Source organism: Salmo trutta, chromosome 35 (assembly GCF_901001165.1).
Source record: "Salmo trutta chromosome 35, fSalTru1.1, whole genome shotgun sequence".
Classification (NCBI taxonomy): domain Eukaryota; kingdom Metazoa; phylum Chordata; class Actinopteri; order Salmoniformes; family Salmonidae; genus Salmo; species Salmo trutta.
The window spans coordinates 14,209,938-14,223,551 of NC_042991.1; the positions used below are offsets into that span (position 1 = coordinate 14,209,938).

The 13,614-nt window shown below is 40.5% G+C and overlaps 1 protein-coding gene across 1 annotated transcript in view; it reads left to right on the forward strand.

The window, feature by feature from the left end:
• The first annotated feature begins 2,106 nt into the window (after positions 1-2,106).
• The window catches only part of esr2a (estrogen receptor 2a), a 48,496-nt gene continuing 36,988 nt past the window's right edge, over positions 2,107-13,614 (forward strand). The window contains 1 exon segment of the mRNA XM_029733410.1: positions 2,107-2,290. The gene's annotated coding sequence lies outside the window, so the exon portion shown is untranslated.

Here is a 13,614-nt window from a genome sequence, read left to right on the forward strand (position 1 = left end):
CCCGTTCACGGCCGGCTTCGTCACAAACCAGGAGTGACTCTGGATCTGTAGTGACGCCTCTAGCACTGCGATGCAGTGCCTTAGACCGCTGCGACCACTCAGGAGGTTATACAATGTTTTTTGTGTTTTTTTTTTTACTTATGTTCTTAGATGCATGAATAGGTTTTCCCAATGCCTTTCCCACTGTTTTTTGGGATCCACAGAGAAAGGAAATAATCTGCTCTAAGAATGTATTTTGCCCAATTTTGAATAAAAGAGTGCAAGGGTAAGGGATAAAATGAAGAACTGAGTCTTGACTAGAGCAAGGGTGATAACTGACCAATGCAGGGGTGAGGGATGAGGAGTAGGGATGACGCTTGACTAGTGCAGGGTTAATACTTGTCAGGGGAGGGGTGGGGGTTGAGGAAGCAGGAGCCGGCGTGGATCTTGGAAATAACGGTGGTGAAAGTGAGGGAGATTGGACTACGGTCCAAAGAAATGGGAAACGGAGCAAAGTAGTATTGGGAAACATAACACCTAGTTCTGTGAATGTCCCCTCTTATCTTGTAGGAGTACAGTTTTTTGAGGAGGAGTGGTTTGAGTTGCCAAATCTGAAGAATCCATTTGAAATATCCAGATTGGTGGAAAGAGTGATGGTTAAAGTAAATGCAGTGAGGATTACGAGAAAGTGGACTTCTTTTTATTTTGTGTACTTCTGAGGAACAGAAAGAGCTGGTGTTGCGTCGCACCTGATTCGAGGAGGTTGCCATGTCGTGCGTGGCTCTTTGGAGCAGGGTAATAGCTGCCGTTTTGTGTGAAGTCGATGTGATGAAAATGAAAAATATCCCTGGAGTGATTGATGCACGTCAAATGAATCGAGTAGTTAATGAAGAGAAAGTGAAGAGTCTATCTGTTCTTTTGTTTTTTGAGTCCATCCCTACCCAGATGAAGTTGGGGTGTATGAATTATTGTGTAAGAGCGTTTGTCCCAAGATTGCAGCAGTGTGATCCATGAAGTGCCTTTAGACATATGGAAAGTGTCTGTAGAAGAAAGAAGCCAAGGTGGGAAAGTTGTGGAGAAGATCATGTTGACTGTGGATTGAATTTTGATTGTGTGAAATGTTGCAATTGTGGTGGGAACCATGTTGCTTCATCTTTAATATGCCCTATGAGGGGTGAAGGAAAATGAGTTGGCTAAAGTCAGGGCCAACCAGAACATATCATATGCAGCAGCTGTCAAGAGGGTTGAGGGAGCGAATGGTCCTGAGGGCCTATGGTGGAGGATAGGCATTCACGGCATGAGGCACATGTTGCCTCTCTTCAGACGGACCCAGATATTCTACAGGTTAAGAAGGTGGACTTTTACTCTTTAGCTATGTTGATCTGCCAAAGTGGAAAAAGTCTGGAAAGATGGACATCATTGTGGATGCGGCGGAGCTATATGAAAGGCTGTCACGGGAGCCTGAGTGGGGAGATATGGAACGTGGAAGGACAGAAGAAGTGGGAGACTGTTTTTCTATGTTTAGTGTTTTTTGTTGTTGACTATTTTAGTTGTGAGGAGTAAGTTAGTTATATTCTTTTCACTTTGAATCCAGTAGTTGGATGTAGTCCACCCTAAAACCCCACTGCAGAAGAACAAAAGGAGGGGTTACACATTTTATTTTATTTATTTAACCTTTATTTAACTAGGCAAGTCAGTTAAGAACAAATTTGTATTTACAATGACAGCCTACCAAAAGGCAAAAGGCCTCCTGCGGGAAAGGGGGCTGGGATAAAAAATATAAAATAAATTAAATAAAAATATAGGACAAAACACATCACAACAAGAGAGACAACACAACACTACATAAAGAGAGACCTACTGTAAGACAACAACAGAATGGCGGCAATACATGACAACACAGCATGGTAGCAACACAACATGCCAAACACATTATAGCAAATAAAAAACACCAAACAAATATTATTGGGCACAGACAACAACACAAAGGGCAAGAAGATAGAGAGACAACAATACATCACACTTGACTAGTGCAGGGTTGATATTTGGCTAGGGGAGGGGTGCGCGTTGAGGAGGAGTAATGACGGAGTTCCTAATATGTATTCCGTACCAGCTATATCAGTTATATCTGGTATTTTCGGACCCACTCTGTTCAATCTCCTCTGCTTTCTTGTCGTGCGCGCTTGACGGAAAGGTCGAAACAGTTGGTTGCTAGACAGAAACGGCATGTCAATGTTCCTGATGAATTTTGTTTTTCTAACTGACCATTGGAACTTTTCTGACAGTCTGTGATGTAAAATCTGCACGAGAGGTAGGTGACAACACGAACATTAGGTTGGTTTAACTTGTAAAAGTGTAATACAGCGGTATTACTGATGCTACACTGCTATTTGAGGTCTATCTACTGAATCCTTAATAACGGGTTCAAATTCTAGATGGACTTGTTACTTTTGAGCGTCATATTTATTTTATTTCAATAAACCACAATGCTAGCTTATTAATGTGTACACAATTAATTAATTAATGCAATGGGTATTCATTTTTCTGTCCATCTTCTTAAATTGTATGTGCATATGTGTTATTCTATTTGTCAATTTAGAGCCACCGGTAAACGTGTGGTTAACTAGCATTTTCCACTGCACTTTTCACTCAGGTGGGGCAGCACCCCACCACTTTTTAATTTGGTTTAATACAAAATATTGTTGCAAAAGCGTTAAAGGCTACAAAGTAATCTTTTTTACACAAATTTACACAATTTGTCACCTTTGTGCACAATTAATCTATGCTTCACATCGGAGTGTTGCAGGTTCTGTGCGTGTCGAGCAATCAGATTCGCGGAAATCAGAGGTTGCGCGGTTAGGGACTACGCACTAAAGAATGCAAAACTCGCTCTTCACTTTCCAACAGTATTTATTTAGCAAACATGATAACACAACACTTCCTACAGACACAAGCAAAAACAATTAACAGAAATGTTGCAGCAGCTTCATCAAAACATTACCAATCTGACATGGTGTATGCCATGAAAAACTGAAAAATGTCAGGTCTCAGCAACTGGCTTACTGATAACAATCGCAGCTGGATACAGCCTACGCTGCCAAGGTAAACGAACCAGTAACATTATGCATTTATTTCCCATTTATTTTTGTCTGGAGAAAATGTAATGTGCTCAAATTTGGGTTATATTCGAACTTCAGCTGGCTTAAACCACCTAGACATTTTCAATCCAAAATTGTTAACTGGAAAATCAGTCAACACAATAGTAATGACATGGATAGACTGTGAGTAACATTTTAATTGCAGATGCATATGCGGACTAAACTCCACTCCATGATAAAGGAAGTTTATGATGAACTTCAACAACAGCATTGGAGTCGAGACCAGGTTTTGTGGAATCTAGCTCTGACTACATTGATTCGATATATGTTTGAAGTATTATGAAATGCCCATCTTTTACCTATGTTTGTCCATTGTATTTGCGTGCCTTTCTTTATTTGCTGAAATTCATACTTTTTCTATAAACGTTAATAAAAGACAACCGTCGACTGTTTTCTCATTGCTGTTGCTCAAAGACGACAACTCAAAAGTACGGATTTCAGCAAACAAAGGCACGCGACTACAGAGGACAAACATAGGTACACGGTGGGTGTTTAATCATTTTTTTAAGTATTGACCCATTATTTCAACTATTGACCGAATCAATGTAGTCGGAGCTAGATTCCACAAAGCCTGGTCTCGGATCCACGGCGTTGGTGAAGTTCATCAGAAACTTCCTTCACCATGGAGAGAAGTTTATTATTCTACAGATGCATAAGCCTACACGATGCAACCCTAAATAAAGCAAGCTCAGCCATGTTAGTTATATTGTCCAATTGCAATTGTTGTCTCTGTGTCTGTTAGTCTAGTTTTAAACTAGAATTCATATGAACAAGTACAATGTTACTGCAGTTTGACAGGGTTTTCATCATTCCACTCTTAAAAAAAAAACATGTTTCAGTTGGAACCAAATAAGGTTCTTCAGAGCAATGCCATAGGACAGGGTCATTAACTAAATTCAGCCGCGGGACAATTTTTTTTTTTCTTGAGCGGATGGTCAGGGGGCCGGAACATAATAAAACATTATTTGTAGACTGCAAATTGACTGCAAAAAGAAAGCCCAAACAGATAATATTTGACTATAACATAATTTCCAACCTTGCTTACATTTGTATACGCTCACATACACATAGTATACCCCTCCCCCCCCCCCCCCCCCTTCAGAACAGCTTGTCGGGGCATGAACTCTACAAGGTGTCGAAAGCGTTCCACAGGGATGCTGGCCCATGTTGACCCACTCCAATGTGTGAAAAAGCCAGCCGTGTTACAGTTCTGGACACAAACCGGTATGCCTGGCATCTACTACCATACCCTGTTCAAATTCACTTAAAAATGTTGTCTTGCCCATTCACCCTCTGAATGGCACACATACACAATCCATGTCTCAATTGTCTCAAAGCTTAAAAATCCCTCTTTAACCTGTCTCCTCCCCTTAATCTACACTGATTGAAGTGGATTTCACAAGTTACATCAGTAAGGGATCATATCTTTCCCCTAGTCAGTCTGTGATGGAAAGAGCAGGTGTTCTTAATGTTTTGTATACTCAGTGTATATCTTTATTATGCGTGGGGATAGTTTGGAACAGATTTCCAAAATTAAAATCACTTGGAGCTGATTTGCTGGTGTTTTTTCAGTCTTATGTCCAACAATAAAACATACAGTATAGCTATTTTTTGTGAGGGGGCTCATAAAACTTGGTGGACCAAATAAAATCACCTGCGGGCCAAACTTCGACCGCAGGCCGCTGGTTGGGGAACCCTACCGTAGGTGAACCATTTGAGGATTTCTGAGGAACCTTAAACGGGATGGGTCTTTGACAAATCAAGAGTTTCAAATAACCATCATAAAAGATTCTACAAAAAGCCTTTTATGATTATTTGCAGGACTCAGATGGTTCTTAAAATGTTTGTAGTTCTCGTTTTCTGGGTGTTGTTTTAACACTAGGGCAGGGGTGTCGAACTCATTCCATGGAGGGCCTAGTGTCTGCAGGTTTTTTTCCATTCCAATTAAGACCTAGACAATGAGGTGAGGGGAGTTCTTTAATTAGTGACCTTAATTCATCAATTGAGTACAAGGGAGGAACGAAAACCAGCAGGCACTCGGCCTTGGTGGAATGAGTTTGACACGTGCTGTTGAATCTTATTTGTTCATTTCCTAGAGTGCCTTTCGAGTGAATTTAAGAGCTACCAGTACCACCCATGACCGTTTGCTAGTGAAAGACATGGTTGTTGCATTCATGCATTTTCAGTTCTGTGACCTTCACCAAGCGAGATCCTAAGTGAATATGTTATCATTAAAAGTCACATTATGCTGGCTGGCTAAGTGGTGTGTACATAAATATTAATATCCAGCCAGAGTGGGATAACCAACATTTTGAATTTTTGGCAATGAAGCCCGTTATCTACTTCCCCAGATTCAGATGAACTCGTGGATACCATTTTTATGTGTCTGTGTGCAGTTTGAAGAAAGCAATTGCGCTAACGCTAGTTAGTAACTAACTAACATTAGCGTAATGACTGAAAGTCTATGGTAACTGCTAACATGCTAGATAGATTTCCAGTCATTGCGCTAATGCTAGTTAGCATTGGCTCGCAAAACTTCCTCTAACTTCCTTTGTACTGGATGCAGAGACAACATTTTTATCCATGAGTTCATCTGACTCTGAGGAAGTAGATAAAGGGCTTCAGTACCAAAATCCCGGAGTGTCCCTTTAATTAATCAATCAATATACATGCAAAACCAGATATAGATTTGTTTTTTCTATAAATCCACCTACAATAGAGTATGCTGGGAAATATGACTGATGGATATGGTTTTGGTTAAACTCTGGTTATCAACACCAACACTGGAGTTTTTTTGTGTTAATTTAACTCCTGAATCAACAATAGAAATGTTACACCAAAAAATGAACACTAGTTACCACTGGCCAATTTGTTATGCCATGTAGAGCCTTTTTATAATTCTGAAGAAATGTATATGCCACGTCAAGAACCCCTCCACTTAACTCAGTTTCTTTGTCAGGCAAGAGTTCTCCAAGGAACCTAAAAGATGTCCTCCAGGGAATTTTATTTTATTTTTACTTTTCCTGTTGAGAAGCAATATCCTAAGGATAAATACAGTCAAGTACACACACTAAAGGCCCCCACAACTGCAAACTTCAAGGACTAGAGCATTCAAGGAGTTGGTCTGATGGTGACTTTGATGACATTGGCCTCCCCTTGCTTTAGGAACAATAGAGAACAAAAGAGCCCAACCCCACTTGTGCCATGTCATAAGGGTACCTGGATCACCTATTGAGATTACTTTTTTGTTGTTAAGTAAAGCAGGTGTTAAATGAGGTGAAAGGAGACTGAAGTTGGATTTTAAGAGCTGAGGAAGAACCATGTAAGAAGGTTAATTTTTTTCAGTGTAGGGCCAGAAGTTTTTCCAGGCATTTTTTTCAAACCATATGACCTGATTAGAAAGATGCAAGTCCAATTATAGCCCATTTAAAACTATTTAAAATCAAAATAAAATAAAATTGTATTAGTCACATGCTCCAAAAACATCAGGTCTAGACCTTACAGTGAAATGCTTACTTATGAGCCCCTAACCAACAATGCAATTAAAAAAAATACAGATATGAATAAGAAATAAAAGTAACAAGTAATTTAAGAGCAGCAGTAAAATAACAATAGCGAGACTATATACAGGGGAGTACCGGTACAGAGTCAATGTGCGGGGGCACCGGTTAGTTTAGATAATATATGCATGACGGTAGAGTTATTAAAGTGACTATGTATAAATGATAACAACAGAGAGTAGCGGCGGTGTGAAAGGGAGGGCAATGCAAATAGTCTGGGTAGCCATTTGATTAGGTGTTCAGGAGTCTTATGGCTTGGGGGTAGAAGCTGTTTAGAAGTCTTTTGGACCTAGACTTGGCGCTCCGGTACCGCTTGCCTGTCGGTAGCAGAGAGAACAGTCATTTTACAACTGATTAATCCCTATGTCATACTGTACAGGGTCCGGAGTTTCATCCAGGCTGAATCACAACTGGCCGTGATTGGGAGTCCCATAGGGCGGCGCACAATTGGCCCAGCGTCATCCAGGTTTGGCCGGTGTAGGCCGTCATTGTAAATAAGAATTTGTTCTTAACTGACTTGCCTGTGTTACCTGATCATTCGCCCTACAACTCTGGAACCTGTGGTGCCACCTATATATTTTTTGAAAAGCAATTTCTTCCAAAGAAATGGAAGCCTGAAAAAGCCAATGCGTGCGTTTATGTGACAAAGGTTTGCATCTTTTTATTACATGATTATTAATGTGTAATATGTATTTCAGTGAAAATATTAGGTTAAGATCATATGTAACATATTATCTGCACTCAATAAGATGAATAGGCCCAATTATGGGGGATCTCCCTTTTAAACCATTCGCTACAGGAGTTGCTTTCAAGTTTTCTGTGCTTTCATACAGTGGGGGAAGAAAGTATTTGATCCCCTGCTGATTTTGTACGTTTGCCCACTGATAAAGAAAGGATCAGTCTATAATTTTAATGGGAGGTTTATTTGAACAGTGCGAGACAGAATAACAACAAAAAAATCCAGAAAAACGCATGTCTAAAATGTTATAAATTGATTTGCATTTTAATGAGGGGAAATAAGTATTTGACCCCCTCAATCTCCCAGGTGTCTTTTATACAGGTAACGAGCTGAGATTAGGAGCACACTGTTAAATGGAGTGCTCCTAACCGCAACTTGTTAACTGTAAAAAAGACATCTGTCCACAGAAGCAATCAATCAGATTCCAAACTCTCCACCATGGCCAAGACCAAAGAGCTCTCCAAGGATGTCAGGGACAAGATTGTAGACCTACACAAGGCTGGAATGGGCTACAAGACCATCGCCAAGCAGCTTGGTGAGAAGGTGACAACAGTTGGTGCGATTATTCGCAAATGGAAGAAACACAAAAGAACTGTCAATGTCCCTCGGCCTGGGGCTCCATGCAAGATCTCACCTCGTGGGGTTGCAATGATCATGAGAACGGTGAGGAATCAGCCCAGAACTACACGGGAGGATCTTGTCAATGATCTCAAGGCAGCTGGGACCATAGTCACCAAGAAAACAATAGGTAACACACTACGCCGTGAAGGACTGAAATCCTGCAGCGCCCGAAATCCTGCAGTGCCCGCCTGCAGCGCCCCCTGCTCAAGAAAGCACATATACATGCCCGTCTGAATTTTGCCAATGAACATCTGAATGATTCAGAGGACAACTGGTGAAAGTGTTGTGGTCAGATGAGACCAAAATGGAGCTCTTTGGCATCAACTCTACTCGCTGTGTTTGGAGGAGGAGGAATGCTGCCTATGACCCCAAGAACACCATCTCCACTGTCAAACATGGAGGTGGAAACATTATGCTTTGGGGGTGTTTTTCTGCTAAGGGGACAGGACAACTTCACTGCATCAAAGGGACGATGGACGGGGCCATGTACCATCAAATCTTGAAATGTATAATAACTGAAAATGTAGCTAGCTAGACTCTTACCCATATACATGGATGACAGCGTCTCCCTCTCTGTCACGGATGCCGTGATTTTCCTTAGTTTGAAGATGTAATCCAGAGACATGTTTTATACAACATCCTTCTGTGTTCTGTTTTCGACCCTCTCCATCTCCTTAGCTATCATACTCTGCTTCCACAGGGCATTCCACTGATTTCAACTCGGTCGGTCAAATTCTTCCGTGACAACAACACTGTTGGTCGGCGTTAATTCCCCATCACTGTCATCAGAAGACTCTACAATGTCGGGTTCAATATTTGTTTTTGGACCTAAATCAGGGATTTCCTCCAGAAAGTGGAAAGCATTAGTAACACTCTTGTAGTTCTTCGTGATGTTTTTCAAAAAAGCCGCGTTAGAAAGGATTACCTACACAGGTCATGTTATAGACAGAAGATGCTACATGGCAGACCAATCCAAATTCATCTCTCGGCAGGTCTAGCTCATCCATTATCTCAGCCTAACACGGCTAGCGGGAAGGTTCCTGGCTTTTTCCGTGACTAAACCAACTAGGCTCGTAATTTAACAATTTTATTCATATTTACAGATGGCATACACATTTTGTTATTAAGACACATAAAAGTTCACATGTTCCAGAACGCATTTTGATAAAAATTTTTAGTTTACGTTCAAAAGCCTCTCCAGTGAAGTAGTGACGTGCGACATACGCATATGCTAACAGGATGTCAGTACAGTTATAAAGGAGTGTGTTGAATCCACAGTGTCATAACCACACACCACAAACTTTTCACTCTCAAATTGTCAATAATTTATTTGAGATTAGCCTACTTTCCTTTAGCACAGGTTTAACCTGTTGGGGTTAGGGGGCAGTATTTGCACGGCCGGATAAAAAACGTACCCGATTTAATCTGGTTACTACTCCTGCCCAGTGACTAGAATATGCATATAATTATTGGCTTTGGATAGAAAACACCCTAAAGTTTCTAAAACTGTTTGAATGGTGTCTGTGAGTATAACAGAACTCATATGGCAGGCAAAAACCTGAGAAGATTCCTTACAGGAAGTGGCCTGTCTGACAAGTTCTTGTTCTCCTTGACTCTTTTTATGGAAAACTGAGGATCTTTGCTGTAACGTGACACTTCCTACGGCTCCCATAGGCTCTCAGAACCCGGGAAAAAGCTGAATGATGTAATTCCAGCCCTTGGCTGAAAAACATTAGCGCGTTTGGATAGTGGCCGGTCAGTGGACCATCAGACTGAGGCTCGTGCACGAGGGGATCCCATGTTTTTATTTTCTCTCTCTTTGAACGTAAACACGCTTTCCCGGTCGGAATATTATCGCATTTTTACGAGAAAAATGGCATAAAAATTGATTTTAAACAGCGGTTGACATGCTTCGAAGTACGGTAATGGAATATTTAGAATTTTTTTGTCACGAAACGCGTCGGGCGCGTAACCCTTATTTACCCTTTCGGATAGTGTCTTGAACGCACGAACAAAACGCCGCTATTTGGATATAACTATGGATTATTTGGGACCAAACCAACATTTGTTATTGAAGTAGAAGTCCTGGGAGTGCATTCTGACGAAGAACAGCAAAGGTAATAACATTTTTCTTATAGTAAATCTGACTTTGGTGAGTGCTAAACTTGCTGGGTGTCTAAATAGCTAGCCCTGTGATGCCGGGCTATCTACTTAGAATATTGCAAAATGTGCTTTCACCGAAAAGCTATTTTAAAATCGGACATATCGAGTGCATAGAGGAGTTCTGTATCTATAATTCTTAAAATAATTGTTATGTTTTTTTGTGAACGTTTATCGTGAGTAATATTGTAAATTCGCCAGAAGTTTGCGGGGGGTATGCTAGTTCTGAACATCACATGCTAATGTAAAAAGCTGTTTGTTGATATAAATATGAACTTGATTGAACAAAACATGCATGTATTGTATAACATAATGTCCTAAGATTGTCATCTGATGAAGATCATCAAAGGTTAGTGCTGCATTTAGCTGTGGTTTAGTTTTATGTGACATTATATGCTAGTTTGAAAAATGGGTGTCTGATTATTTCTGGCTGGGTACTCTGCTGACATAATCTAATGTTTTGCTTTCGTTGTAAAGCCTTTTTGAAATCGGACAGTGTGGTTAGATTAACGAGAGTCTTGTCTTTAAAATGGTGTAAAATAGTCATATGTTTGAGAAATTGAAGTAATAGCATTTCTAAGGTATTTGAATAACGCGCCACAGGATTCCACTGGCTGTTACGTAGGTGGCACGAAATCGTCCCACTGGCCCTAGAGAAGTTAATGGGCAATCAATGGACCCAACTAAATTGAGTATGTAGGTAGGGTTTTGAATTTATTCAGGCCAATTCATCTTTTCATTCATGCAGTAGCCTAAAAACGTTTTTCACAAGAATACTTTCATCTTAATGAAAAATGTCAGTTTGGCTACACTGTCACCACCACATAGTCGATTGCTTTGATATGATTTATTCGTCACCACTTACACCAGGGGTTCCCAAAGTTTTTTGGGCCATGACTCCATTTTGATATAAAACGAATTTTTGCAACCCCAACATGTAAAACAATTAATGTAATTAACCAATTTTAACTTTTTTAATTGGAGCTATGACAGTCTGTCAAATTGTTTTAGACTGATTTGTAATAATATTTCAATCTGAAGGTAGTACGGTTTGAAGTGAATCAGAACGGCATTGGGAAGTTCAGGAAAACATTAGGCAATAATTGTGTATAATCTTCTGTGTAGAAAATAACATAATTGTGTATAATCTTCTGTGTAGAAAATAACATAATTGATGTTCTTTTTCCACCAGTCTTGATTTACTGCCTGGTTCTGAGGAAAACAGATGACACATACTGTATGTACTCCTGAAAGTTGTATCTTTCAGTGATGAGGTCATAAACCATTAAAAGGTTAGAGCAACATTTGTAGGAAGAAAACAGAAACCACTCTGTTTATTACAACCGCATTTAGCGGCTACTGGAGGTTACTCACGTAACCCCGGTTCTATGAACCAAGTGCAGTCTTTTTTCCAGAATTTCTCTCGCAACCCCATTTTCAAATCAGGCGAGCCCACATGGGGTCACAACCCCTAGTTTGGGAAACGCTGACTTACACTGTAGTTTGCCTTGCTGTACAATCATATGTACTTATTTGACAGTACACCGTTTTCAGAGAACGCTCAGATAACCTCAATAGTGGTGCTGTCACAAAATACTTTGTGCTGTTGTAAGGAGGACCAAGGCGCAGTGGAAGTGTGGATACTCATATTTTTATTTTAAAAAAAAGGAGTAGAGCATCCACTGAAAAAACAATAAACACCACAGTGACAGTCTTACAGGCATACAAAACGCAGTGTAAAAACAACCACCCACAAACCCCAGTGACAAACAACTCCTACATATATGACTCCCAATCAGGAACAACGATTCCCAGCTGTTCCTGATCAGGAGTCACAAGACACACACAAGACTGCCACGTCCTGACCTCCAAACTACTACAACAGCTCCATCTGCTGGTCAGGACGTGACAGGTGCGTCCATTGGTACTCTCTCTAAATTTTGCATCCATGTGTCTTGGACAGAGAATGTGCTCTTTAGTCTAAGATGATTACGCTTAGGCTAGAACAATTGCAACAATCAAGTGGGTAATTTGAGATGAAAACGAGTTTGAATTGATTTCCCATCAACCCTAAATTAATATGTTGTCATGTTGTGTTGCTGCCATGCCATGTTGTCGTCTTAGGTCTCTCTTTATGTAGTGTTGTCTCTCTTGTCGTGATGTGTGTTTTGTCCTATATTTTATTTTTAATCCCAGCCCCCATCCCCGCAGGAGGCCTTTGGTAAGTCGTCATTGTAAATAAGAATTTGATCTTAACTGACTTGCCTAGTTTAATAAAGATTAAATAAATAAATATGTAGGTCAATATTTAACAACCATTTTGTTTCTCCCATTTATCTTTTGTCATGTTCTGTTCTTTCCTTCTCGTCTTTGACATGTCATTGAGAATCAGCCAAGCCTATTTGGGGATCTTGGAACACTTTTCGAAATTCATAGGATTTATTGGCCTTTTGCCTTTGCTCTAGGAAGCATGTTGGCCTATACGTGGGGGTGTCCTGTTTTTGTAAAAAAATACCCCCAGGGTCAAGTCTCCAACCATTACTTTTCAGTCTTTTTGGGTCAGCGAATGCCTGGTACAGTACAACAAGGATGAGGTTTTGGTTGTAATTGAGAAACGGCTGTACAAATCTTCAAACGGAAACACCTGTGCATGACTGGTTTGAGCAGATTTTCTCTAGAAGCTGTGTGCTCTCAGCTAGTGGAGTGTGGATACTTAGACTGCGAGGTGAGTATGGTTTGGGATTGGATTTAGGGATATTCAGGGCAGTGGTCCAAAGTACCTCTTAAGGCATTTTGCTGAGTGAAATTAAGTACTGTACATTTTTCGACTTCCTCTAAGTATCTCAGGGATAAGAGTGGAGTAGTCCTTGCACCCCTCTCCAGTAGTTTTACACACAGCTCAGTGAGGCAGATGAGAGCCTCAGAAGCATGGATTCAATGTAGAAAATGCTCGGGCAAGTAAGAGTCTAGCTGGCTATTGGCTCACCTCTTTCATTTCTGGGTACGGTTAGATTAAAGTAATTTGGTGGATGGATGTGCAACAAATGCAAACATATAGTTGATTCTTAAAGGGGAGATTGAACCCTGATCTCTGGTGTGAAGGCACATGTGCTTTTTGCCAGCTCTGCTGTGACATTTTATGTTTTTATCTATCTATCTTATCTATCCCCGGGGTCAATTTGGCTCGGAGTTGCTGAGCTAAAGCCTAGGCATTTGCTGGGAAAGCCAACACAAACATTTGGGTTTCGTAGTTGTGCTGTAATGTGTAGGAGCACGAGGCTGGGGTTTCTTGTATCTCTGAATTGGCCAAGTAGTGGCATGATGGTATAAGGTGATGTTGGATTAGTGTGGGTGTTATAACATCAGGCATGTGGGATGAGGTACCTGTTTTTTGGTT